The 25,409-nt window shown below is 42.1% G+C and overlaps 1 protein-coding gene and 1 non-coding gene across 8 annotated transcripts in view; one reads left to right on the forward strand and one right to left on the reverse strand.

Moving 5' to 3' along the window:
• The first annotated feature begins 13,715 nt into the window (after positions 1-13,715).
• Positions 13,716-25,409, forward strand: part of PRDM2 (PR/SET domain 2) — a 126,654-nt gene continuing 114,960 nt past the window's right edge. For 6 of the 7 annotated variants that reach the window (XM_017974339.4, XM_035307799.3, XM_078330416.1 and 3 more), the window contains exon 1: positions 17,462-17,565. The gene's annotated coding sequence lies outside the window, so the exon portion shown is untranslated. Of the gene's footprint in view, positions 13,863-17,461; positions 17,566-25,409 lie in introns of those variants that run through there. The other variant, XM_035307793.3, reaches the window with a different exon arrangement.
• On the reverse strand, positions 14,258-14,386 carry LOC118143496 (small Cajal body-specific RNA 11). The gene has a single exon (XR_004727703.2).

The raw sequence follows: 25,409 nt of genomic DNA on the forward strand, positions 1-25,409 counted from the left end.
TCTCCATATCACAAAAGTGAGTAAGATATGGCTTGGCGCAGTGGCTCAAGCCTGTAATTCCAGCACTTTGGGAGGCCGAGGCTGGTGGATCACGAGGTCAAGAGATCAAGACCATCCTGGTCAACATGGTGAAACCCCGTCTCTACTAAAGATACAAAAAATTAGCTGGGCATGGTGGCGCGTGCCTGTAATCCCAGCTACTCAGGAGGCTGAGGCAGGAGAATTGCCTGAACCCAGGAGGCGGAGGTTGTGGTGAGCCGAGATCGTGCCATTGCACTCCAGCCTGGGTAACAAGAGCGAAACTCCATCTCAAAAAAAACAAAACAAAACAAAACAAAACAAAACAAAACAAAACAAAAGTGAGTAAGACGCAATTCCTATCCACATGCAACTAATGGCCTCGTGGGGGTAGACTGGCTCCCACCAACTAACAAGACTATGGGTACCGTATTAGTTCATTTTCACACTGCTATGCAGAAATATCAGAGACCGGGTAATTTATAAAGGAAAGAGGTTTAATTGACTCACAGTTCCGCATGGCCAGGGAGGCCTCAGGAAACTAACAATCATGGTGGAAGGGGAAGCAAACACATCCTTCTTCATAAGGTGGCAGGATAGAGGAGTGCCAAGCAAAGGGGGAAAAGCGTCTTATAAAACCATCAGCTTTTATGGGAACTCATTCACTATCACGAGACTAGCATGGGAGAAACTGTCCCCATGATCCCATTACTTCCCACCAGGTTCCTCCTGCGACACATGGGCTACAATTCAAGATGAGATGTGGGTAGGGACACAGCCAAACTGTATCAGGTACTAATTAAAAAGTGCTTTAAAGAGATGCCCATTGCAGGAGACCCAAGAAGAAGAACTTCCACCTGGGAGGTCAGGAAAGGCTTCTCAAAGGAAAAGGTAGAAAATTGAATCGTGAAGGCTGAGAACACTTTTAGGAAGCAGAAATAAAAGAAAAGATGTTCTGAGGAGCAATCATATTCTGAGCAAAGTTGTGCAAGTCTGTGATGGGTTAGAGGAAAAGTGTGAACTGGAACTTGATGCGTCTGGGTGTGTAAGGCGTTAAGTCCGGACAGGGAGGTGAAATAGATCTGTGTAAAGATCACAAAAGGACTAAGAAAGCATCAGAGATGGGGTGATTTGAGATGTGAGGGACGGGAACTGGGAGGAATAGATTTCTGCTCATGAGGAAGGTGACTGTCAAGGCTGATACTGTCTGGTTGAAGATTGGTTGGGTCTGAAGAATTCAGGGACTGAGGGCCAGAAAAGATTTCTCCACATCCTTTAAAAATCAAGATTATGGATATAGATTGCTATATAAGATTGAGATGTTAACCATGTCCTTCATTATTTAAGGGGAAGAAATGGAATGTTGATGTTTGTACCCCAACTCACATTTCAAATCAGACTAAATGAGGTTAAGTGATTTGCCATACCCATTCATTAATGTATTTGTCCCATAAGCTCCTGTCATATGCAGGGTGCTGTTACAGGTACAGGACAGGAGTAAACAGCCTTGGATCCTGTCTTAAGGTCATTTACAGTCTGGTGGTGGAGGTAAGTCATGTGTGCAAATACAGCTGGTCCCCCACTTGCAATTTCAGTTTGTGACTTTTGACTTTCCAATGGTGCAAAAGCAATAAGCATTTGGTAGAAACCATATTTCAAATTTCGAATTTTGATCTTTTCCCAGGTTATCACTATGTTTCACCTTATTCACTTCATTATAAAATATGCTTTGTGTTAGATGATTTGCCCAACTGCAGACTAAAGTGTGTTCTGAACATGTTTAAGGTAGGCTAGGCCAAGCTCTGATGTTCTGTAGGTTAGATGCATTAAATGCATTTTCTGTTTATCTTATTTTCAACTTAAAATGAGCTTATCAGGATGTAACTCCACGACAGGTTAAGGAGCATTCATATTGAAATTATAAGGCAGAAAGTTCTAAATGGGATCAAAGAGGACTGATGAACTCTAGAAAGAATACATGGTTTAGAAATGGGGGGAGTTTTTCCACACTGCGGGGTGAGGAAGAACCAGGAGTGGCTCACAAAGAGGCAGTGGACAGGGTCTTGAAGAGTGAAGAGACTGTGAGCTCGTAGACAGGGAGAAGGGCTTCTGAGGAAATGGGGCGTTAGGAAGAGAAGTCATATGCCAGGGGCGGGAATGAGTGAAGGGAATAAAGGCAGATGAAGCTGGAAGGTAAGTTAATGTGATAGTGTGCAAGGCCTTGACTCCAGGTGGAATACATCGCCTTAATCAGCAGATTGTAAATCCCAATCCCATAAAGGCAGGGCCAAGGTCTGTCTTGCTCACACTAAATCTCCCAAACCTTGCACAGTGCTCAATAAATCTACACTGAATGAATGAATGAATCTGGAATAATTGAATCGCACTTTGACAGCTAGTTAATTTAGTGATACCCATAACAATTTTTTTTCACAACTCTGGCTCAATTCATCTAAACCTGACCGCTGGGATAAAAATAGGTAAAGGATACAAGGTGGAAGGAAAGCAGCAGATTCTGTTCCTCCAGAAACCTCCAGATAAAAAGGTTATTTAAGAGAAAGAATCATTTTGAGACTTGATGATGTTACATTTGTATTCTTCTATTTGCTTTTAGCAACATCATTATCATTTTTTTCCAATAAATACTGTGTATGTGTACCTGTGCGTGCACTAGAACATAAGCATATTTTGTGTGAGAAATATGCTTATACATATTTCTAACATAAATACATATATCCTTTAAAACATTACCAACCAATAAGAAATGTATGTGCATATTTGTATATGTAATATATTCATATTAGTATATGTAATCACATTTACATTTGTAAACATTTGTATATACAAATACAATTCTGTCTATTGGTCGATACCATTTTTAAAGATGTTTATATTAAAAATGCTTTATAACAGTACTGAAGCAGTAACAAAATTTTCACCAGACTGCATGGCAAGACTCATCTGAGGCCGGGCTCCATGGCTCACACCTGTAATCACAACACTTTGGGAGGCCGAGGCAGGTGGATCACCTGGGACCAGCCTGGTCAACATGGTGAAACCTCATCTCTACTAAAAATAAAAAACTAGCTGGGTGTTGTAGCAAGTGCTTGTAATCTCAGCTACTCAGGAGGCTGAGGCAGGAGAATTGCTGGAACCCAGGAGGTGGAGGCTGCAGTGAGCTGAGATAGTGCCTTTGCATTCCAGCTCGTGTGAAAGCAGCAAGACTCTGTCTCAAAAAAAAAAAGACTCATCTGAACGTCACACAGTAATCTACAGCTAAAGACATGAAAGTACTAAAACATCTATAAACATGATCGCACTTGTCTTCACTTTAATGTATTTTTTTTTCTTTTTCATAGTAATAATCTTTACTGGAAATTTTGCATGCACAGGAAAAGAACAAGTGCAATGAAATGCAGGCTTGGCAGCAAGTATTTAGTGCCACCCTTTCAGACAAAACATTGTAGATCTGTAAAACCAACTTTATCTACAAGCATGGCCTCCAGTACAGAAATCACTGATAGCAGGTATATATCAGACGCCATTCAATAGTATTACTATATCTTTGTGTTGCTTTATTTTATGTATCAAGTTGGAGGGTGTTTTGGGAGGAGATCGACATTTTTTTTTTTTTGAGATGGAGTTTTGCTCTTGTTGCCCAGGCTGGAGTGTAATGGTGCAATATCGGCTCACTGCAATCTCCACCTCCCAGGTTCAAGCGATTCTCCTGCCTCAGCCTCCCATGTAGTGGGATTACAGGCATGCACCACTTGTAATCTTATTAATTTTTGTATTTTTAGTAGAGACGGGGTGTCTCCATGTTGGTCAGGCTGGTCTCAAACTCCCAACCTCAGGTGATCCGCCCACCTTGGCCTCCCAAAGTGCTGGGATTACAGGGTGAGCCACCAGGCCTGGCCTGAGATCAACATTTAAATGTACGTATTTGGGGTAAAACAGATCATCTTCCATAACATGTGTGGCCTTCATCCAGTCATTTGAAGGCCTGGATAGAACAACAACAAAAGCAATGGCCTCCAGAGCAAGAGAGAATTCCCCACCACACGGCTTTCACACTACATCTGCACAGTCGGCTCTCCAGGGTCTCAAGTCTGCCAGCCTTTGGACTAGAACTAGACTGTTGGCTTTCCCGGATTTCCAGCCTGCTGGCCCATACTGCAGATTTTGGACTTGCCAGCCTCCGTAATCATATGAGCCTGTATGCAATTAGCATATATACATATATATGATCCCATCGATTCTGTTTCTCTGGAAAGCCCTGACTAATACAATCTTTTTTATTTTTATTTATATATTTGAACATGTTTAAGGTAGGCTAGGCTAAGCTCTAATGTTCTGTAGGTTAGGTGCATTAAATGCTTTTTCTATTTATGATATTTTAGACTTAAGATGGGTTTAGTAGGAGGTAATCTAACTATAAGTTGAGGAACATTGGTAATGAAATTATAAGGCAGAAAGTTCTAAATGTGGCCGGGCGAGGTGGCTCACGCTTATAATCCCAGCACTTTGGGAGGCCGAGGCGGGTGGATCACAAGGTCAAGACATTGAGACCATCCTGGTCAACATGGTGAAACCCCGTTCCTACTAAAAATACAAAAAATTAGCTGGGCATGGTGGTACGTGCCTGTAATCCCAGCTACTCAGGAGGCTGAGGCAGGAGAATTGCCTGAACCCAGGAGGCGGAGGTTGTGGTGAGCCGAGATCGGGCCATTGCACTCCAGCCTGGGTAACAAGAGCGAAACTCCGTCTCAAAAAAAAAACAACCAGAAAGTTCTAAACGTGCTCAAAGAGGACTGATGAGCTCTAGGAAGAATAGAGAGTGTAGAGGTGGTGGGAATTTCTCCACATTGTGGGATGAGGAAGAATCAGGAATGGCTCTTTTCCATCCCACAAAATCACTGAGTAGCAATGTTGATGTGATGTTAATGGAAGCGCTTGGCAGAAGTGCATTCTCTGATCTGTACTCTGTTATGCTCCAGCTTGGGGACACTACAAAAATCAGGTGTAGGATACACAGTATTCAGACTATCAGGACATTGCTGAGATAATGGCATAGAAACAGCCATTGTACTCACCTTCTTTTTTCTTCCATTTCGCCTTCTTTACCTGTTTTCACCCTGTCGTCTATGTGTATGTGTCTCAGCTACTCAGGAATTAGGTGGAATAGGTAAAAAAACAAAACAAAACAAAACACAAATGTATGTATTAATGACTTTTCCATTGTACATTTAGTTCAGAAATGTTAGCAGAAAGTTTTCGGCAGAACTAGAAAGGATTAAATCACCCATTACGATATTGACCAGCCTCACACATATCATTCTTATAATCATACTCATGCTTTTTGTATTGTAACTGCTTGTTAAATATATATTACAGACCTAGAGAAGATTTTTGTTTCTGTTTTCAAGTCAATTTTTGTTCTATTATTTAGTAATCTTCCCACTTGAGGAGAGAATATGAATTTTTTGAGTTAAAAAGATGTTATAAGTGACAGTAATTTTGTTAGCTGATTCAAGATAGTGACATCTATAAAACATATATAACATATAAAACATATATGTATATATATATATAAAATATATATGTATATTTGAGACGGAGTCTTGCTCTGTCACCAGGCTGGAGTGCTGTGGTGTGATCTCTGCTCACTGCAACCTCTGCCTTGCAGGTTCAAGTGATTCTCCTGCCTCAGCCTCCTGAGTAGCTGGGACTACAGCACCACCACACCTAGCTAATTTCTGTATTTTTTACTAATAGAGATGGGGTTTCACCATGTTGGCCAGGATGGTCTTCATCTCTTGACTTTGTGATCCACCTGCCTCGGCCTCCCAGAGTGCTGGGATTACAGGTGTGCACCACCATGCCTGGCCATAACAGATATATTTTACATTATATAAATGTATTTGGCTGTTTTTATATTATAGTTTCATATTATATTTATGTTTTTATTTTGTATTTTATATAATATGTATTTATATGTCTATTTTTATATATCCCTATACATATAAAGTAATGAGTTTTGTTTTTTTGTCATTGAAAGAAAATCCTTATTTAACTGCAAATGCAGGTAAAATTTCATAGAAACATCTTAAGAGGATTCAACATGAAGTCTCAAGTTATATAATTGTGGTTTTCTTTGTTTTGCATTTCCCCCCCATAGGTCACCTATGACAAAGCTGAATCGCACATGATTTTTACTTAAATAGTTTTTGTGAAAAATACCAAAAGCTTTTAGAAAATGTTTATAAAATGTACGTTTTAGAGTGTTTCTCACAATGTAAGAGACAGCCTAACTACTACACCAACTCAAAATACCTCTCATTGTCAAATATTGCTGGTTTAGTTTTCAATTATGAAATTGTCCTGGAGCAGTTTATATAAATACGACCAGAATAGCAGATTTTAGAACTGGAAGGGTAGTCTAGCTTCTTAATTTTACAGATATAAAAATCAGGCCCAGAGAGGTTAGGTATCATAATTAAAATCATACAAATTCTTAAAAACAAAAACAAAACACGAAACATGTTTTTAAAGACTGAAAAAAATGTTTTAAAAGGAACCACAGAAGCCCATTTTACAAGTAAGAGCCATTTACAATGTTACATTCAAGGTGGGTTTACTCCCTGATAAACTATTTGTTTGCTCTTGCCTTACTATAGTCATGTAACATTTCATCACAGTCAATTATAAAAAGCAGTTGAGGTATTGTGATTTGTCTAGCCAAGTGGGAAATAAGAAACAATTCATAAGAATGCCTATTGCTAATTTTAATCATGTCAGAAGAAGAAAGTTTAACAACCTGGCCCAGGGTCTGCTGTTTCCTCTGGCGTTGGTTTCTCTCTCTGAAAGCAGACATAATCCTGACTGGCATAAGGCAATGCTAATGAGGCTTCAGTCTTGCTAGTAAATTTTTTTGACATTTGCTCTCAGAGTAGCATGCATAAAAAGTGTATTATTAATATTTAGCTTTCCATAGTGCCATCATTATGCATTGCATCATGAAATAAATCTAGAAGGAGACAAGGCTCCCCACCAGTCTGCATGGAACATGAGTCTGTCCATATTTTTAGATCAGGTTCCCACAGTATGTGAAAGTGAAGCTCTGGTTTTCTCATCGTAAGTGGGTTGTAGTTGGTTGTCAGGCGTGCTGCCTCTTTGGCTCTGTTAAGCACAGTCGTCACAGATTTTATAATGAGGAGCCAGGTGGCATGATGAGCATTCATTATTAAGAATAATGAGAAAATGGTATAATATAGAAAAATAAACTACAGCATCCTTATTTTGGCCAATACATTTAACCTTTACACTAGTCAGCCGTTTTCTCCCTTAATCAGAATGTTGTTGATTAGAGTTCATGTACTTTCAACAGGGGCAAAAACTGGCTCTTGAGGGGCACAAAAATCCTAACCGTAAAACAGTAAAAAATTCCTGGCCATAAATTTTCGTAAAAAAAAGTAAACACCAAAAAGTTGTCAAAGGCTGAAACAGATATCTTAACCAGAAGCATAGGAGCTAAGTTTATATTTTAAAAGGTTTATATGGAACTAGAAAGCACAATGATGGTTGGCAGGGATTAAGGGAAGGGGGAATCAGAAACGATCATTTAAGGTATACAGTTTCAGTTTTGGTCTGGGTATGGTGGCTCACGCCTGTAATCCCAGCATTTTAGGAGACCGAGACAGGAGGATTGCTTGAGTCCAGGAGTTTGAGACCAGCCTGGGCCACATAGTGAGATCCTGTCTCTACAAAAAATAAACAAAAATTAGCTGGGCATGGTGGCATGCTCCTGTAGTCCCACATACTTGGGAGACTAAAGTGGGAGGATCACTTGACCCTGGGAGGTAGAGGCTGCAGTGACCTGAGATTGTGCCACTACACGCCAACTTGGGAGACCGAGGAAGACTGTGTTTCAAAACAAGATTCAGTTTTGTAAGATGAAATGAATTCTAGAGATGGATGGTGGCGACGGCTGTGCAACAATGTGGGTGTACTTAAATGCCAGTAAACCATACCCTTAAAAATGGCTAGATTGTAACTTTACATGATATGTGTTTTTGCCACTGTTTTTTTTTTTCTTTGTGAGATGGAGTCTCACTCTGTTGCCAGGCTGGAGTGCAGTGGCGTGATCTCAGCTCACCACAAACTCCGACTTCCTGGTTCAAGTGATTCTCCTGTCTCAACCTCCCAAGTAGCTGAGACTACAGCCATGCACAACCATGCCCAGCTAGTTTTTGTATTTTTAATAGAGATGAGGTTTAACCGTGTTGGCCAGGATGGTGTCGGTCTCCTGACCTCACCATCTTCCTACCTCAGCCTCCCAAAGTGCTGGGATTACAGGTGTGAGCCACAATGCCTGGCTTTTGCCATATATTTTTTTAAAAAGCTCTTTATAATCTTACATAAAAGATTAGCTGCTACAATATGTTTGCTCTCCAGTAACTGTAGCCATTATACCTCACCAAGGTGTCTAAAGCACAAATATTGTATTGTCCGTTTTCATGCTGCTAATAAAGACATACCTGAGACTGGGCAATTTACAAAAGAAAAAGGTTTAATGGACACACAGTTCAACGTGGCTGGGGAGGCCTCACAATCAGGACATAAGGTGAAAGGCACATTTCACATGGCAGCAGATAAGAGAAGAGAGCTTGTGCAGGGAAAATCCCCTTTATAAAACCATCAGATCTCATGAGACTTATTCCCTATCACAAAAATAGCACAGGAAAGACCTGCCCCCATGATTCAATTACTTCCCACAGGGTCCCTCCCACAACATGTGGAAATTGTGGGAGCTACAATTCAAGATGTGATTTGGGTGGGGACACCCCCAAATCCTATCAGATATTTATATAATACACAACAGATATACAGTACATCTATGATACTCAAATTTCATGGTAGCAGGAGAAGCAATTAGGGGAAAACTGTCTAAAGAAGTTCCTGGAGCAGGGAAGATAAGGGAAGAAGGGAGATATAGTTCCTGTTTTTGATGAGTCTGCAGTCCATACTCCAAATGAGTATGTCTAAAGATGAGACTTGAAAGTCACATACTAAATAATCTACAGCAGTGTTTTAAAAAAGACATTTTTGATATCTGGGGCTGAATAATTCTTTGTTGTGGAAGGGGACTGTCCTGTGTATTTTAGCATATTCAGTGACCTTTCTGGCCTCTACCTGCCAGAGGCCAGTAGCAGCCCCCACCCAATTAGGACAACTCAGACTCTTTCCAGATATTTCAAAATGTTCCCTTGGGGGCAAAATCTCACCCCAGTTGAAAATCACTGCTCTCCAATTAGTTAAAGCTAACCATAACTTGGCCAGTGAATGAGTTTCAAGCAGAGGCTCATATAGGTTGGTTAGCAGGCTTATGAACCTAGCTCAGGTGTCTCAGCCCTGGCAGGTGTTGGCAGGTGTTGTCTTGGCTGTGACACCTGTATGGTTCCTTTATGTTGTTTAAATGATGACTTAAATGTGACAGAGGAATGGCATGTGTTTTGACCCTGTTTGTGCAGCTTTGGAAAGGTATTGTTATTCTGTTAGCCAAAGCATCTTAAGATGACAATACAGCTTGAATTCTTAGGGAGGGTTGGAGGAGGGAAACATATAGTCAAGGTAAACTGGAAGAAAAATGAATTCAAAGTGCAGGCCCTGAGTTCTTGCTTAGCTATGAGTAACTTGTTTCTATTTCAGAGATCATATTTAAATTACAAAATGCTTGTTATCAATCAACAGTATTGATGGAGAAAAGACTTGTACTTACCAATGTTTGGATAATAGAGATGTGTACAACCCTGTTCACACTCTCAAGAGGCTTAAAATATGTTGGGACTTAAGATACACATATACAGGCCGGGTGTGGAGGCTCACACCTGTAATCCTAGCACTTTGGGAGGTCAATCAGGGTGGATCACTTGAGCTCAGGAGTTTGAGACCAGTGTGGGCAACATGGTGAAACCTTGTCTCTACAAAAAAAAAATACAAAAATTAGGTCAGCATGGTGGTGCATGTTTGTAATCCCAGCTACTTGGGAGGCAGAGGTGGGAGAATGACTGTGTCTAGAAGGTTGAGGCTGCAGTGAGCCAAGATTGCACCACGGCGCTCCAGCTTGGGTGACAGAATGAGATCCTGTCTCAAAAAAAAAAAAAAGTACACACATACAGCAATTAGACCCTGAGGGGACACAGCATATGGGCAATTGCTGCTGGAGGTTATACTTGGATTCATAAAACGAGGAAAGAATGAATGTGTGCTCTATTTCTGTTCTGGGTTGCACACTGTCCTCCCAAAATCCATGTCCTCCTGGAATCTCAGATGTAAACTCATTTGGAAAGAATGTCTTTGAGATGTAATTAGTTAAGATGAGAAAGAGCTGTGGTCTCAGTGTCTCACACCTGTAATCCCAGCACTTTGGGAGGCTGAGGCGGGTGGACATCCTGAGTCCAGGAATTTGGAACCAGCCTGGGGCAACATGGCAAAACTCTGTCCCTATTAAAAAAAAAAAAATGAGGTCATACTAGACTAGGGTGGCCTTAAATCTAATGATTGGTATTCTTACAAAGAAGGCCATGTGAAGACAGAGATACAGAGAGAAGATGGCCAGGTGAAGACGGGGCAGATTGAAATAATTTGTCTACAAGCCTCAGAATGTCAAGGCAACCATCAGAATCCAGGAGAAAGGCATGAAACAGATTCTCCCTCAGACTCTACAGAAGGAACCAATCCTGCGACACCTCTGGGGCCATAAGACAATACATTTCTTTTGTTTCAAACCAGAGGTCCCCAACCTTTTTGGCACCAGGGACTGGTTTCATGGAAGACAATTTTTCTAATGACTGCTGAGGTGGCAGGAGGGATGGTTTTAGGATGATTATATTTATTGTGTACTTTATTTCTATTATTATTTCTTTATAGTATATAATGAAATAATTATACAACTCCCCATAATGTATTAGGCTGGTGCAAAAGTAACTGTGTTTTTTACCATTAAAAAACAGCAAAAACCACAATTACTTTTGCAACAACATAGAAGAATCGGTGGGAGCCCTGAGCTTGTTTTCCTGCGACTAGATGGTCCCATCTGGGGTTGATGGGAGACAGTGACAGATCATCAGACGCTAGATTCTCATAAGAAGTGTACAGCCTAGATCCTTCGCATGTGCAGTTCACAATGGGGTTCATGCTCCTATGAGAATTGGCAGGAGGCGGGGCTCAGGCGGGAATGCCAGTGATGGGGAGCAGCTATAAATACAGATGAAGCTTCCTTGGCTCACCTGCTGCTCACCTCCTGCTGTGTGGCCCAGTTCCTAACAAGGTACCAGTTCCTGGCCTGGGGGTTGAGGACGCCTGTTTTAAACCACTGAATTTATTTTGTGGCACTTATTTACAGCAGCCCTAAGAAACCAATGCAACGAAGGGAAGATTTCATCAAAACGCTGGCTTCTGAGGAAAGGCAAAATTTGGATGCAGGTGAGAAGGGGTGAGGAGGGAATCTTAGACAAAAATCAGGGTGAAGGAAAACGGAGAGGCTGGCATTTCTAGAACACAGGTGGGGAAAGTGAGAAGCACAGATCCAGCATAAGAGATCTGTTCACTGGCCGGGCCCGATAGCTCACGCCTGTAATCTCAGCACTTTGGAAGGCCAAGGTGGGTGGATCATGAGGTCGGGAGATTGAGACCATCCTGGCCAACATGGTGAAACCCTGTCTCTAATAAAAATACAAAAATTAGCTGGGCGTGGCGGCACGTGCCTGTAGTCCCAGCTACTTGGGAGGCTAAGGCAGGAGAATTGCTTGAACCAGGGAGTCCGAGGTTGCAGTGAGCTGAGATCGCGCCACTACACTCCAGCCTGGTGACGTAACAAGACTCCGTCTCAAAAAAAAAAAAAAAAAAGAGATGGTTCACCTTGGTGATGAGTGAGCACTGACTGGGTAGGTAGGACGGGTCATCTCGTCTACAGACAACCTTGTAAGACAACACAGTACAGCTTCGAATCTGGGGAATCACATCCAGGCTTAGGGTTTTACTATCTCGGCGCAACCTGCACATTTCTGGACCTGATTTATTTTCTATTCCTTCTCATGCTGCTTGCTATTTCCAGCTGAAAAATATTTTCACTTCATGCCTTTGCTGTCAATGTATATGTTTTATTCATGCTCTCAGGGTGGTGTATTAGTGAATTCATTCTGCCTTCGAGGAAGACTTGAACTTCCTTTTGTACTCTCTGGAACAAACTACGTGGGCCTTTGAGCTTGTTACACTAAAAGTTTTGAAAGGAGTGACATCTGTTTGGAAATTTCTGAACTTTTCAACTAATTTATTAACAAGTTTGGTTCTATAAAATGTAATATAAGAAGTACAACGGGAAAATCTAGAAACGGTGCTCTGGATTTTTTTGTAGAATGGAGTAAAGTTATCTCTAGAGCCACATGTGTGATTTGGTTAGACATTTTATCATCTTGGGCTGGGTGTGGTGGCTCATGTCTGTAATCCCAGCACTTTGGGAGGCCGGAGGCAGGCAGGATCATTTGAGCCCAGCAGTTCAAGACCAGCCTGGGCAACATGGCAAAACCTCATCTCTACTAAAAATACAAAAATTAGCCGGGCATGGTGGCATGTGCCTATGGTCCCAGCTACTCTGCAGGCCAGAGGACTACTTGAACCCAGGAGGTCAAGGCTGCAGTGAGCTGTGATTGTACTACTGCACTCCTGCACTCCAGCCTGGGCGACAGAATGACAGAATGAGATTCTGTCTCAAAAAAAAACAAAAAAAGAAAAGGAAAAAAAAAAAGAAATTTTAACATCTTGGAGTCCGTTTTCTTTCTTTTCTTCTTAAGAGTAATACTGAAAAGGAACAAGGTGTAGGAGCGGGCCATCATGCTGGGAGCATAGGAATGAGGTTCTGTTTTTGTTTGTTTGTATGTTTGTTTTTTTTGAGACAAAGTTTTGCTCTTGTTGCCCAGGCTGGAGCACAATGTTCACTACAACCTCTGCCTCCAGGGTTCAAGTGATTCTCCTGCCTCAGCCTCCCAAGTAGCTGAGATTACAGGCACGTACCGCCATGGCCAGCTAATTTTTGTGTATTTAGCAGAGACGGAGTTTCACCATGTTGACCATGGGTTCTGGTTTTATCCTAGAGTAAGCATGCTTTCTGAGTCCTGTTTCTTCCACTGGATCCTAAGTTCTTGGAGGACAGGGGTGGTGTCTTTGCTCCTAGTGGCTCAGAGCGTCTTGATGACCAGAAGCAAAGTGAACTCATCATGGACTTTGACCTCAGACAAGTCCTTGAATCCTGCTTCTCATACCGGCCAGCTGTGTCTCTCAACAATCTGAGCTTCAGTTTCTTCATCTGCAAAATTAGCAGCTGTTGTTGCTGTTGGGAGGATGAAAAGACAATGTAGTATAAAGTGCCGGCTCAGACCTGGGGCTCAGTAAAGGTCGCCCCCTTTCCCCTTCTCACACAACTGCATTTCACCACTGCCGAGATCTGCCTATACACTCTGAGGCTGCAGAGTTTTTCTCACAGAATCTATGCAGCCAAAAGTGCCTGTGGTGGGATAAGATGTATCTTTAGCCACCAGAGTTGCTATGTTTGGACTTCACGTGTTCATCTCTGATCAGAACCTGGAGTGCAAGCTTCAGATCTTTTGGTTGCTAGGGTGCTTGCTTGGATGCCATTCCTTGTTCAGGTGAATGACGTGGCAGAGGGATGGCAGGTGGGGAGAGTGAGGTGATAGAATAGAAAAGAGTCCCTGGATCTCATCATGGAATACAATTTGCAGTCACAAGGAAAAGGACTCAGTTTTCTTTCTTTCTTCTTTTTGTTAAGGGTAAGTGAATGTGTTATTTGAACAAAAGACAAGTTCATCTGATGCAGCTGCACTGGATTCTCTTCCTCTGCCCCTGCCTATGGTCTTTTAATAGATGTTCCTGCTGGACAGTTCAGGGACAGGATTTAGAATGGCGACTTTATGCATCCAATGTTTTCTAATAATTCTGGCAATTCATAAAAAAATTGTAAAAAAAAAATACTTCCCAGCCCCTACCCTGAGTAGCTGGGTGGAGGAATGACTAGTTAAGAGCATGTAGTAGCATGGACCAGTTCCTGGTCTAGCTCTCAGACTTGTGTGTGTGCATGTATGCTTTGGGGGTGGGGAGGTTGTTTACTAGGGAGCTAAACTGTCTAGGTTCAAAACCTGGTTCTGTGGATGTTTTTCCATCTTAAATTGTCCTCTCTTGTCTTGCAGAGCTAGTCCTATTCTTAGGACGGCCTTCCTAAGCTGAGAGGGAGATGGCTGTGTATCCTGCCAAACTACCCTGTTAGCTTGGTTGGATTACTAATGAGGCAAGTTTTTTTTTCTTTTTAGATGAAGTCTCACTCTGTTGCTCAGGCTGGAGTGCAATGGCATGATCTCTGCTCACTGTAACCTCTGCCTCCCAGGTTTCAGCAATTCTCCTGTCTCAGCCTCCTGAGTAGCTGGGATTACAGGTGTGTACTACCACACCCCACTAATTGTACTTTTAGTAGAGACAGGGTTTTACCATGTTGGCCAGGCTGGTCTCAAACTGTTGACCTCAAGTGATCCATCCACCTCAGCCTCCCAAAGTGCTGGGATTACAGGCATGATCCACTGTGCCCGGCCACGGCAAGTCCTTGAACCCTTCCTAGCTTCAGTATCTTCAGTTGTAAATGAAGATAGTCCTTATTGCAGGTTATGAGGATAAGTGAGAGAGTGCACCTAGGACAAACACCTAGGACAGAGCCCAGCAGAGAATAAGTATTGTTATCATTTGGGGAATTTGAAGTCCATTTACATTCTCATTGGCAATGTACTGTAAACTCTTAGATCTCAGATATAAGATCTGTAATCTTTGGAAGCAGTGCTACAGGCATTCCAGCTGCTATGCAGGGCAGGAGTGCTGTGGTTCCTATTATAACAATATCAACAATAGGCTGTCATTTACATGCATAAGATCAGGTCTACAACATATTTGCTCTAATATATCCACATTAGGAGGGCCATAGAGAAGACTTTTTTCTCATTAAAAATATCTATTTAGCGTTTACTGTGTGCCAGACCTTCTTCTGGGTAGTAGGATGTTGCGGTGAATAATGATCATGTCTTCTGTTACGGTACTGCTGTGGCAAGGTACGAAACAGGCCAGAACCGGTAGCAGGTGTACTGGGGTAAAGCGGAGTTTCATTCAGGTCGTTGATTTGGACAAAGAATATATTTTTTCTACTTCCATCCCCATACAGAAACAGCCTGCAATACATTTTACCTTTCCAAAGAGGCAAAAGAGTGATACTTAACATATCATATGGATAATAAGGGCTCATTATTGTATTTTTGATGGCTCTAATCTTTTTTGGATTAAATAAATTATATATAATTATTTATCCTGAGAAATAGTACAGGTTGAAATATAGACATATGTTCAAGAAATACACTGGTAAAAAACATGTGGCTGATTAAGGGTGGGAGAAACTCAGAAATGCTGAGGAGACACCCAGTGTGATAGGATAAATAATGGTCCCAGACATAAGTCCACATCCCTAATGTCCAGAATCTGTAAATGCTACTTCATATGTAGTCTTGCAGACATGAAGGATCTTGAGATGGCCAGACTATCTGGGTGGGTCCTAAATGCAATCATGCGTACTTATAAGAGGGAGGCAGAGGGAAATTTGACCACATACAGAGGAGAAGGTAATATGAAGATGGATACAAGGATTTGAAGATACTGGCCTTAAAGCTAGAGTGATGCAGTTACAAGCCAAGGCATGCTGGCAGCCACCAGAAGCTGGAAAAGGGAAGGAGCAATTCTTCACTAGAGACTCCAGAGGGAGCCTGGCTCTGCTGCCGCCTTGATTTTGGCCTAGTGATACTGCTTTTGGATTTCCAGCCTCTAGAGCTGTGAGAGAATAAACTTCTGTTGTTTTAAGCTGTCAGGTTTGGGATAATTTGTTACAGCAGCCACAGGAAACTCACATAGCCAGTCGCTTTGGATTAATGACGGGAAAGATGACCACTGGCTACTTCGTTAACCAACCATCTAGTATACATTCTGGTTCACCATGCTACTTCTGACTTAATGTCCTTTATTCTCCTTTTGCATTCTATAGAATGCCAGGTGGCCCATACCTTTTCTCTTAAAATGTTGATTTCTATGTCAGTGTTTTGGTGGTGGATGTGGATAAACAGTGGGATCTCCCTATTTTCTTCACAGATACCTCAGATAATTTCAACACATGAATCAAGTTGGAAGGTATTAATCTAGGCAAGGGATGCAGAAGTGTGATGACTTGCTCTATAACAGAGAATACTACTTTGATGACCTGCAGATGGATATCGTTCAGATCTAGGATCTCTTTTCCTTGAATAAAGGGAGAAATAAGCAAAGCCTTGAGGTTTGATTTGCTTTTCTCTCTTGTGCTCTGTGCTGATCCTGCCACTTCTCAAGGCCTTGATAAAATTTACTCTGATGAGGTGATCTTCATTTGTTCACTACAACTGACTGGGTGGGCCATCAGCTATAGCTTCATCCTTTTACAGTAAGATAACATGATATATGTTGTTACAACACGTTTGCTTAAGTTTAACCCCGTTGCAGAAATGATCGTTCATAATTTTTGGGGTCTCTCTTTGGATTGGGGCATTACGTTCAGATTCTTCCTGACTTCCTTCTGAGGATCACTTTATCTTGAAGTGCTCGAGGCTCCAGGCAAAGCCCAACCTTCCATTTCATCTCCAGCCTGCGCCTCTCCTCAACTCAACTCATTTTCACCCACGTGCTAGGCTTCACCCTTGGATGTCGAAGAGCCATCTCGAGGTCCACCCAGTTCATCTTCATCAGCGCATCTGTGAGTCGTCCTCCCCGCCGTCCATTTGCGCGCCCGCTTGTGAACAGTAAGCTCCTTAAGGGCAGGGCTCTCAGGCGCTGCCCTGGAACAGCGCGGGCACAGGGCGGCCGCCGGTCACTGCTCCCGGGTACCCGGGCAGCAAATAAACCCAGCTGTGTCTGCCTGCCTGGAGGTGCATGTTTTTGGGCGAGGCTGTACTGGTCCTTCTGACACCAGCGAAGTATAAGGCCTATGTTTATGTACCTGTCAGATGCTTAACGACCTCCTGTGGTAGACATGCCTTCCCAACACCTCTTCCAGTCTTTTAGATTCTCTAAGAACCTCTGAACCCCGCTTGGGTGCGGTAGGACCTGCCGCGACGCCGACCGCCGGGGCACCTTCCCAAGGCGCCGCCATGTATTCCGCAGTGACCTACCGGGGGAGGCCGGGTGGTAGCCCTCGGGCGGCGGCGCAGGGCCAAGGGCCGGGCTCTGGGGTAGCGGGGAGGCCGGGGTCCGGGGGCCCCGCAGTCCCGGGTCCCGCAGCCCAGCAGTTTCGCAGGCCGCTGCCGCGCCGCCCGACGTCACTTCCGACTGGAGCCAAGATGGCGGCGGCGCGGCCGCGGGCGCCGGAGCCGGCGGAACAGCGGCGGCGGCGACGGCCCTAGTTGCTCTAAGGCGCGGGCGCGGGTAAGGAGCGGCGCGGGTGGGCGGCCTCTGGGCCGGCGCCGGGACGCTGGTCCCTCCCCGCGAGGAGCGCGGCGGCGGCGGCGACACGCAGGGGACCCGGCGCCGCAGGGATGTCCCGGCCGGCGGACGCGCCCCCTCAGCGGTCCCGGGCGCGGCGGGGGCCCCGGGACGAGGCGCGGGCCTCCGGGTCGGTGGCCCCGCGGGTTGGTGGCGGCGCGGGGTCCCTCCCTGCCGGCGTGGGGTTCCCCGCGGCGAAGTTCGGGGTTCGCTTTGTCGCCGTGAAGAGCCGCGCGCCCCGCGGGGGACGCGCGCGGGCTGCGGCGACTGGTCGAGTGCGGGCGGCGGCGCGGCCACCTGGGACCCCACGTGGGGCCGGGCGCCGTCCCAATTGTCAGGCCGCTGTGCTTTTCTCTTTTGTGTTCCCACTGAGTGTGTCTTGCACATTTGCATTCCTAATTTGTTTTGTGTCTTTGTGTTTCCCAAATAGTTTTTGTGTGGTTTAAACCTGGAGATTGTCTCCCTCAGTGTTCTTATAGACCCACGGGTGTGTGTGTGTGTTACAGACGTGCACCTCTATGTTATTAATTTTGCTACTGAGACTTTCAATGAACCTCTTTTGATGGGGGCAAGTGAGACATGAAATAAACCTAACAGGTCAGTGTTATTCCTAAACCTTGATGGTTCTTTTGATCCACGCGTGAACCACCGATCCCCGGGCTTGTAGCCTGGTGTCGGGCTAGGAGCTGCGGCAACGACCCCACAGTTAACCCGAAAGTCCTTAACTATGCAGCTGAAATTTCCCCTAATAGAAATTTCGTGCTGGCCCCTCACTTTTTGTGTTGTATTGAGGTTTGGGGTGTACTTGAGACGTGGAACCTCTTTTGCTGAATGTCAGTAGGTCCTTAGATCCCTTTAGCCAGACACTAGAACACATATTTTTACCCCAGAACTGGACCAAAATATTTCTTTTAAGTTTTTGTTTACTCCAGTTTTATTAAAAGTGACCGAAACTTTTAAAACAAATGGAACCCTTCAATGAACAGACTGCCTCGGTTTGATCGGTTGTGTCCAAGTATAAAAAAAATGTAGGCCTTTTTTTAAAAAAAAAGGTAGGAAATTTACTGTACCTATATTATTTCATGAACTGAGACCCATAATGATAGGTTCTTTTTTATTAGGGTTCTGTGTTTTTGAGATGGTCCACAGCCGCCTCATCATTCTAGAGGCTTCCGGACTAACACTTACTGGTCAAATTTTTGCGCGTAGAGTCTTCATTTAGCCTGGAGAGGACCTTTAAAGATCATTTTTATTAAATCTCATTTCAAGCTATGGAAACTGAAATCAAAATTCATAGTGGAACTAAAACTCAATTTACATTTTCTCTTTTTACTCAGCACATCTGTTTTGGTTTGATTGAAATAAGTTAATACATTTTAAGTGCTTAGAAAAGTACCAGAACATAATACCGCTCAGTAAATGTTCGCTTTTGTTGATTCTGACGGTGGTGTCTTTAATTGAAAAGTTGGTATGTTCAGGTTTGCTTTTTCCTTATTTTGTGGACGTGGCCTGAAACAGTACAGTTTAAATCTGTAAGAATGTATTAGTTTTGTAAGTACAAACCATAACAAAAGATTCTTATTGTAGAACAATTGGAAAGTAGAGAAAAGTACAAAGAAGAAACAACCTTCCCCTTCTTCAGATAACCACCTAAGGTTTGGCAGGTCTTCCTGTCTCTCTTGGTGTGCTTATGTGTATTTCTTTCCTTATTTTATAATTCATTCATATATATATATTTACATTTTATACAGGAGTGATAATACAACGTGTATATTGTTTGTAACCTGTCTTGCCTTGTGATATTGTGAGCATGTATCAGTGCCACTAACCATTCAATATTATGCTTAATGGCTATTTAATATGTGGATGGGCTGTAACGTCCATATTGCCAGTCCATATTGCCAGTCACGTCCATATTGATCTGTAAGGTTTCTCAAGCCTGAGATTTTTCTTTTCATTAAGATTTGTTTGAAAGTTTGTTAACATTGTGGGTTTTAAAGTTCTGTGATCTTTTGAGATTGCAGTGAAAAATGTAAATTCTGCTTTTTAGCATCTAAATACACATTTTTCTTGCGGGTGTAGTTATAAGAAGTAACACTCAATTTCAGCTCCCTTTCTTCCCTTCTCGGCTGTGGCTGTGCAATTATGTACATATATCTGCACACATTCTTTTGATGATTATTTTACGTTAGATGTTTATTTATTCATGGGACTGTTTCTTTAAGCAGCGTGTCCCTTTTCAAGTTCCAGATCTGATTTACAACCCCTTTTTAAGTCCTGTTAAGTCACAGACTTTCCAGGATGGAAAGCACCTTGGGTTATTTACTATTTTCATGCCTTCTGAGTAGTTTTACATGTTATTTTTAATAACCATGAAGAAAAAAAACCAAAACCATGGACCTCTACTAGAAAACTCCATAATGGGGAGTGGAAGAGGAGTAGGTAGATAGTTGAGGGAAAATTGTCAAACTTGCTCGGTGATGAGGTAGCTAAGGGAGTTTCCAGATGATGAGGGACATCACCTGACCATCCTTACCATGGATATTGCTGCCACGTGTCCAGGGCTTCATGGTTTGTACGCTGCTTATCAGCTATGCTGTCACCTATGGTTACAACATTTGTTTAGAGGCCTGGGGTGGTGAACCATCTCTCTATTTTTGAAGCTACAAGTTTCTAGTTAGAGCTGTAAAAACCATCTTCACAGAATGTCTGAAAGTGGTGGACTCCATTACTGACAACAATATTGGGTTCCATTAAAGCAGGATTTCTCAACTTCTGCACTTACTGATATTTGGGTTGGATAATTCTCTGTCCTGTACATTGTAGGATATTTAGCAGCATCCCTGTCCTCTATCAAGGAGATGCCAGTAGCACCTCCTTCGATTGTGACAGCCAATCAAATCTCCAGACATTTCCAAATGCCACTTGAACCGCTGCAGTGAAGGAAGGCTCATCTAACTGTATGGTTGAATTATTGAAGCAGACTATTGAATCCCTTTAGTTTAAGAACTGTAAGAATAGACTAGGTGGTTTACACCTTGAAGCCAAGAAATAGACTTCCAGGTCTGTCCAAGTTCCTTTCCACCTTTGGTTTTGCAACTTTATTGAATGGTCACTTTCAGCACTTCTGCTTCAGCCTCAGTTTTGTGGCGAAGTAAAGCAATGTGAAGTCTCCTGGAGATCATGAAGGAGTTTTCATGACATGGCACCAGCATTCTTAGTATGCAGATTAAATTATGAAATTCGAATAAATTTGCATAGTTGATGCATGGTGAATAATTTAAGCCTGTCGACCATTCTGCTGAAAAGCGCAGAAACAGCTGGCTTCTAGAAAAGCAGACTTGGTCCAGCAACCCCTTGAAGATTGATGGTAGAGGCTAAACTGTAGTTTTTCTGAAACCGTTTTTTTTTTTTTTTTTTTAAAACTGCCAATTTGAGGTTATGCACAGAAATGGTGAATTAGCCCTCAGGCAATAAGGCTTTCTTTTGAAGTGCTTACCTAACTTTAACTTAATACATTATAATTTAAAGACAGTTCATTAATCTTCTGGAAAACCTGCAGCATTAATGCAGCTTTCCTCTAGGGCGGAATTATAAGCTGCCAAATCCTTATTTGTAATCTTTATAAGTATAGATAGTATTGATTGAATTTTTATTGTGGCGTACCTAATCGTTAGCCAGAATGTATTGATAAATAAAACATATGCAAAGAGATGTGCTTTTGGAGCCACATTTGGTAAGGGGTGGTTTTTTGAATTACAGAACATCTGTATAATTTCACTGGAATGAATGCATGTGTCGTTTAAATATTCTTTCTTAAAGAGAATGCCTTTCATTCCCCACCCCCACGTTCCTGAGGCATGAATTACAGTTACTGTATGTAGTAAATCTGGCTCATTTGGAATGAAATATGCTTATAATATTTTTCTTAGTACTGTATAGTATTTATTCTTAGAGTCTTGGTTCATGTCATGGCTATACTGGGTTTTCATTTATTAGTCCTCTGGAACATGCAATAAAGGAGATTTTACTGAATGCTTATTTTCTAGCCATTTTGGTGAAAAGAATATTTTGTAGCTCTTGCAATAAATCATACTCTGGGTTTTGCTTTGAAAGAGCTGAATTACTTCTTGGCACAGCTTGTCTGAAATATGTAAAGCTCAGTGGAACTGTTAGTTTGATTATAGGGGGCAGTCTGTCTGGAAACTGGTAAAACCCACACATTTTATGTGTGCTTATATGTAGTTCTACTAAGACCATGTTAAACTCTGGTGGGATAATTCTGTGGCATTTTCAAATAATTTAAGTGATGCCATCAAAATTTGAATTGTAAGTTTCACTAAACCCTTACATACTTCATTATGAATCTTGTCCATGGCCCAAGGCCTTGTTTAAGACAATATAAATTAAAAATAATTTGGAGTATCAGTGTAAAAATGACATTCTAAATGTTCCTCACTCTCTGAGGCTTATGTTTTAGGGACTTTGCCGTAATTCCGAAAACCTTAGTTGTAAAGTACATCTGAAAGTAGGAATGTCCAAAAGAATGGCTCTGGGGATAAATTTAGATTCTTAATTGTGAAGCTCTGTTGCCACTTGTTAGAAGGTGGCCAGCAGGTCAGCTCACCTGCTTGGGGAGATAAATATATGAATGCAACTCTTGACTAATTTAATGGAGCCCTACCTCAATGTACAGAATGACAGTTTCACAGATCAAGTTTGGAGTATGAGTGATTTTCGGCTGTGGTAGGGGTAGGTGGGTCACTTGTCCCTTCTTGTCTCTTCCTGTTTGTAAACTGAAGACTGTGATTACCTCTCACTTTCATCGGGTTGTTTTGAGGTGAATAAAGGATAGGCAGACACTTTGAGATACTTTACGTTTTTCAAGAACATTAGTAACATTTTTTCTTAGATATTTTTCCTAATATACTAAATGTTGTGAAATAACATGGCAGTTACTGTTGAGAGAAAAACCTTCCTGTTATCTGTTGAGTCCTTAGGCGTTTCGAGCTTCCCCGCACTCTTACAGAACTTGGTGGAAGGGGTAACTATTTTTTTTTCTAGCTCCTTCCGTGCCTTTCACAAAGCCACATCCTGCACCTTCTACCCTTCTCTGTGGATATTTTTCCGATTGGTAATTTCCTTTGCTGAGGCGCCCCTTTGGGACTTCTGAATCTCCATCCCTGATGTTGATGTCCTCTTTGTGCCTGGACCTGTTCTTCCACTTGAGCCTGATGTTGTTTTCCCTGGGAATGTCGGGCATCTCCTTAGAGTCGGTAAAATGGAGCTTACCACCTTTCACTTAAATATCGTCCCTACTTCTGACTATTCTATCTTTCAAATATATTCAAACCACCATTCCTGCAGTCACTCACATTCCAATTTTGGGATTCATCTTTGCCATTTCTTTTTTAGCTCCTGTTCAATTAGCTAACATTCTGCCTGTTCCCTCCTTCTGCAGTGTCAATCATACTTTTATTTCAGCTCTTGACTGCAGTTCAAACCCTAATTGCCTGTTCTCTTGGATTCTGAACTGACTTGCCTGGCCCCAGTCTTTCTGGCTGCCCTCTCCTCACCTACTTCCTCATTCTTTCCTATCAACTTAATCTTCCTAAAATATTCAACTTCATCTTACTGATGGTGCCTTCTCAGTCCAGAACGCCTCGTTGCCCATCCCAGGTGCCAGATCTGCCTCCTGATGGACTGCCATGAAACCAGGCTCCTCTTACAGGTGATACATCGTACAGTCTGCTTCTCAGTCATTCCTCTTCTGTCTTTTTCCACAGACCTTTTGGAGTAGGGTGTGAAATAGAATAGTAACTCCTCACACGGTATCTGGGAACTCTAGCACAAGATTAAGTTTAGGTTTAACCTGGAACTCAGAGCCCCCTAGAACCGCCCATCTGTTCTATCCTTGCTCTGCACTGATGCTCACTTGAGTTGCTGTGTTTTGCGGACTAAAGCAGGCAAACATCAAAAGACAGTCTTTCATCTTTTTTTAAAAATCATAAATGGTTAGGCATTTATCTTTACCTTGAAACAGGAACTACAAATGATTTATTTTGAGAAAATATACTTTTGTTTTCTTAAAAAAAATCTTGTGTGTGTGTGTAGTTTAAGGGCCTCTTAAACCGTAGAGCAGTGCACATCTGCAGGAGGCATTGCCATTATTTTTAAATGCTCTTGAGAAGCAGTAATGTGTTTAGAGAATAAATCCCAAATCTCAGATTATTTAAAATAGAAGAGGCTGGGTACAGTGGCTCACGCTTGTAATCCCAGCACTTTTTGGGAGGCTGATGGGGGCAAATCATGAGGTCAGGAGTTTGAGACCATCCTGGCCAACATGATGAAACCCCGTCTCTACTAAAATTACAAAATTAGCTGGGTGTGGTGGCGTGCACCTGTAGTCTCTGCTACTCGGGAGACTGAGGAAGGAGAATCACTTGAACCCGGGAAGCGGAGGTTTCAGTGAGCTGAGATTGCACCACTGCACTTCAGCCTGGGCGACAGAGTGAGATTCTGTCTCAGACAACAACAAAAAAAGAACCTTAATAAAATCCTGGGAGAAGATCTGTAGAACCTTGTAGTGATATATGTGTGCCTGACACTGTAGCAAAAGTTTAAGTTGTCATTCTATCTGCCATAAATTCCAGTTTTGCTTTAGGCTGTTCGACTGTGAATTCAGGAAGCCTCCCCATCATTTATATGCAATTTGTATGGAAGATGAGTTTTCCTGTATATTGTGTTTTATAGGAAAAACCAAAAGAGCTCCGAGCAGCTCCTTGTAAGATGCCGGTATTGCTTAGAGAGGGTTCATGGGAGAAATGAAGGCTTGAGTGCAAGGACCACTACCCTGTCCGTGCTGCTGTAGCATTCTTCTATTTTTTGGGAAATTCACAAGTATTTTGCAGGGTTTCTAGACATCTCTTAATTTTAAAAGTAACATCTGCATTGGCAACTCCAGTAGAAAAATGGTAACTCACAGGGGTCAACTGAGGATTCATTTTGTTTTGGGAATTGTGAAATGAGCTATCATATGGCATCTTACTTTAGAAATTTTGTCTGAGTTAGAAGCTTGGCATTTGAGCGTTAGTAAAGAATTGATTTAATTTTCCTTTTATAATAAGTTAAAGTTTTTACACATCTAATATAGGGAAAATGTCAGTAAAGAATCTTTCACGGAAACTTCTGTTAGTTTAATACTGTTTTTCAGGAGGTAATAATGGCCTTGAATCTACAGCATTGTTCTCATCAGAGAGCAAGGACTGATTGGAAAACTCTTATATTGTGACCTGCCCCAGGTCATTTGTATTTCTTGGCAATTAATCTTGAAAATAAGGAGAGGATATTAACATTTTAATTCAAGAGTGCTTTGATTGGATCGAGTTACTTCATTCAGGAAAATTGACAATGATTCTTTCACTTTTTTTGTACCATGGGGAGGAGGAATATCTTATAGTGAGAGCTACGATAATATGTTTTAATTTCTTTAGAGAAACTAGGTAATTTTAATAAGGGGATTACAGGGAATTACTGTAGGAACCCTAAACAAAGCTTGATATTTGTGGTGTAATAAATTGCATGTTTAGTGGAGTATGACTTTGGTGTATAAATTTAATCAAAAGTATGAGGGAGAGCATGTATTAGTAGCTGTCAATGACAGCAATCAATAATGATAAATAATCAGCAATTGCCATATGTTTACTTCCGAGCTGGCTCATTATTAATGGATGCTTGGAGCAGTATCTTTTGAAAATTTCCCCTTTAATCTTTTTTTTTCCAAGTAA

This window comes from Callithrix jacchus, chromosome 7, assembly GCF_049354715.1.
Source record: "Callithrix jacchus isolate 240 chromosome 7, calJac240_pri, whole genome shotgun sequence".
Lineage (NCBI taxonomy): Eukaryota > Metazoa > Chordata > Mammalia > Primates > Cebidae > Callithrix > Callithrix jacchus.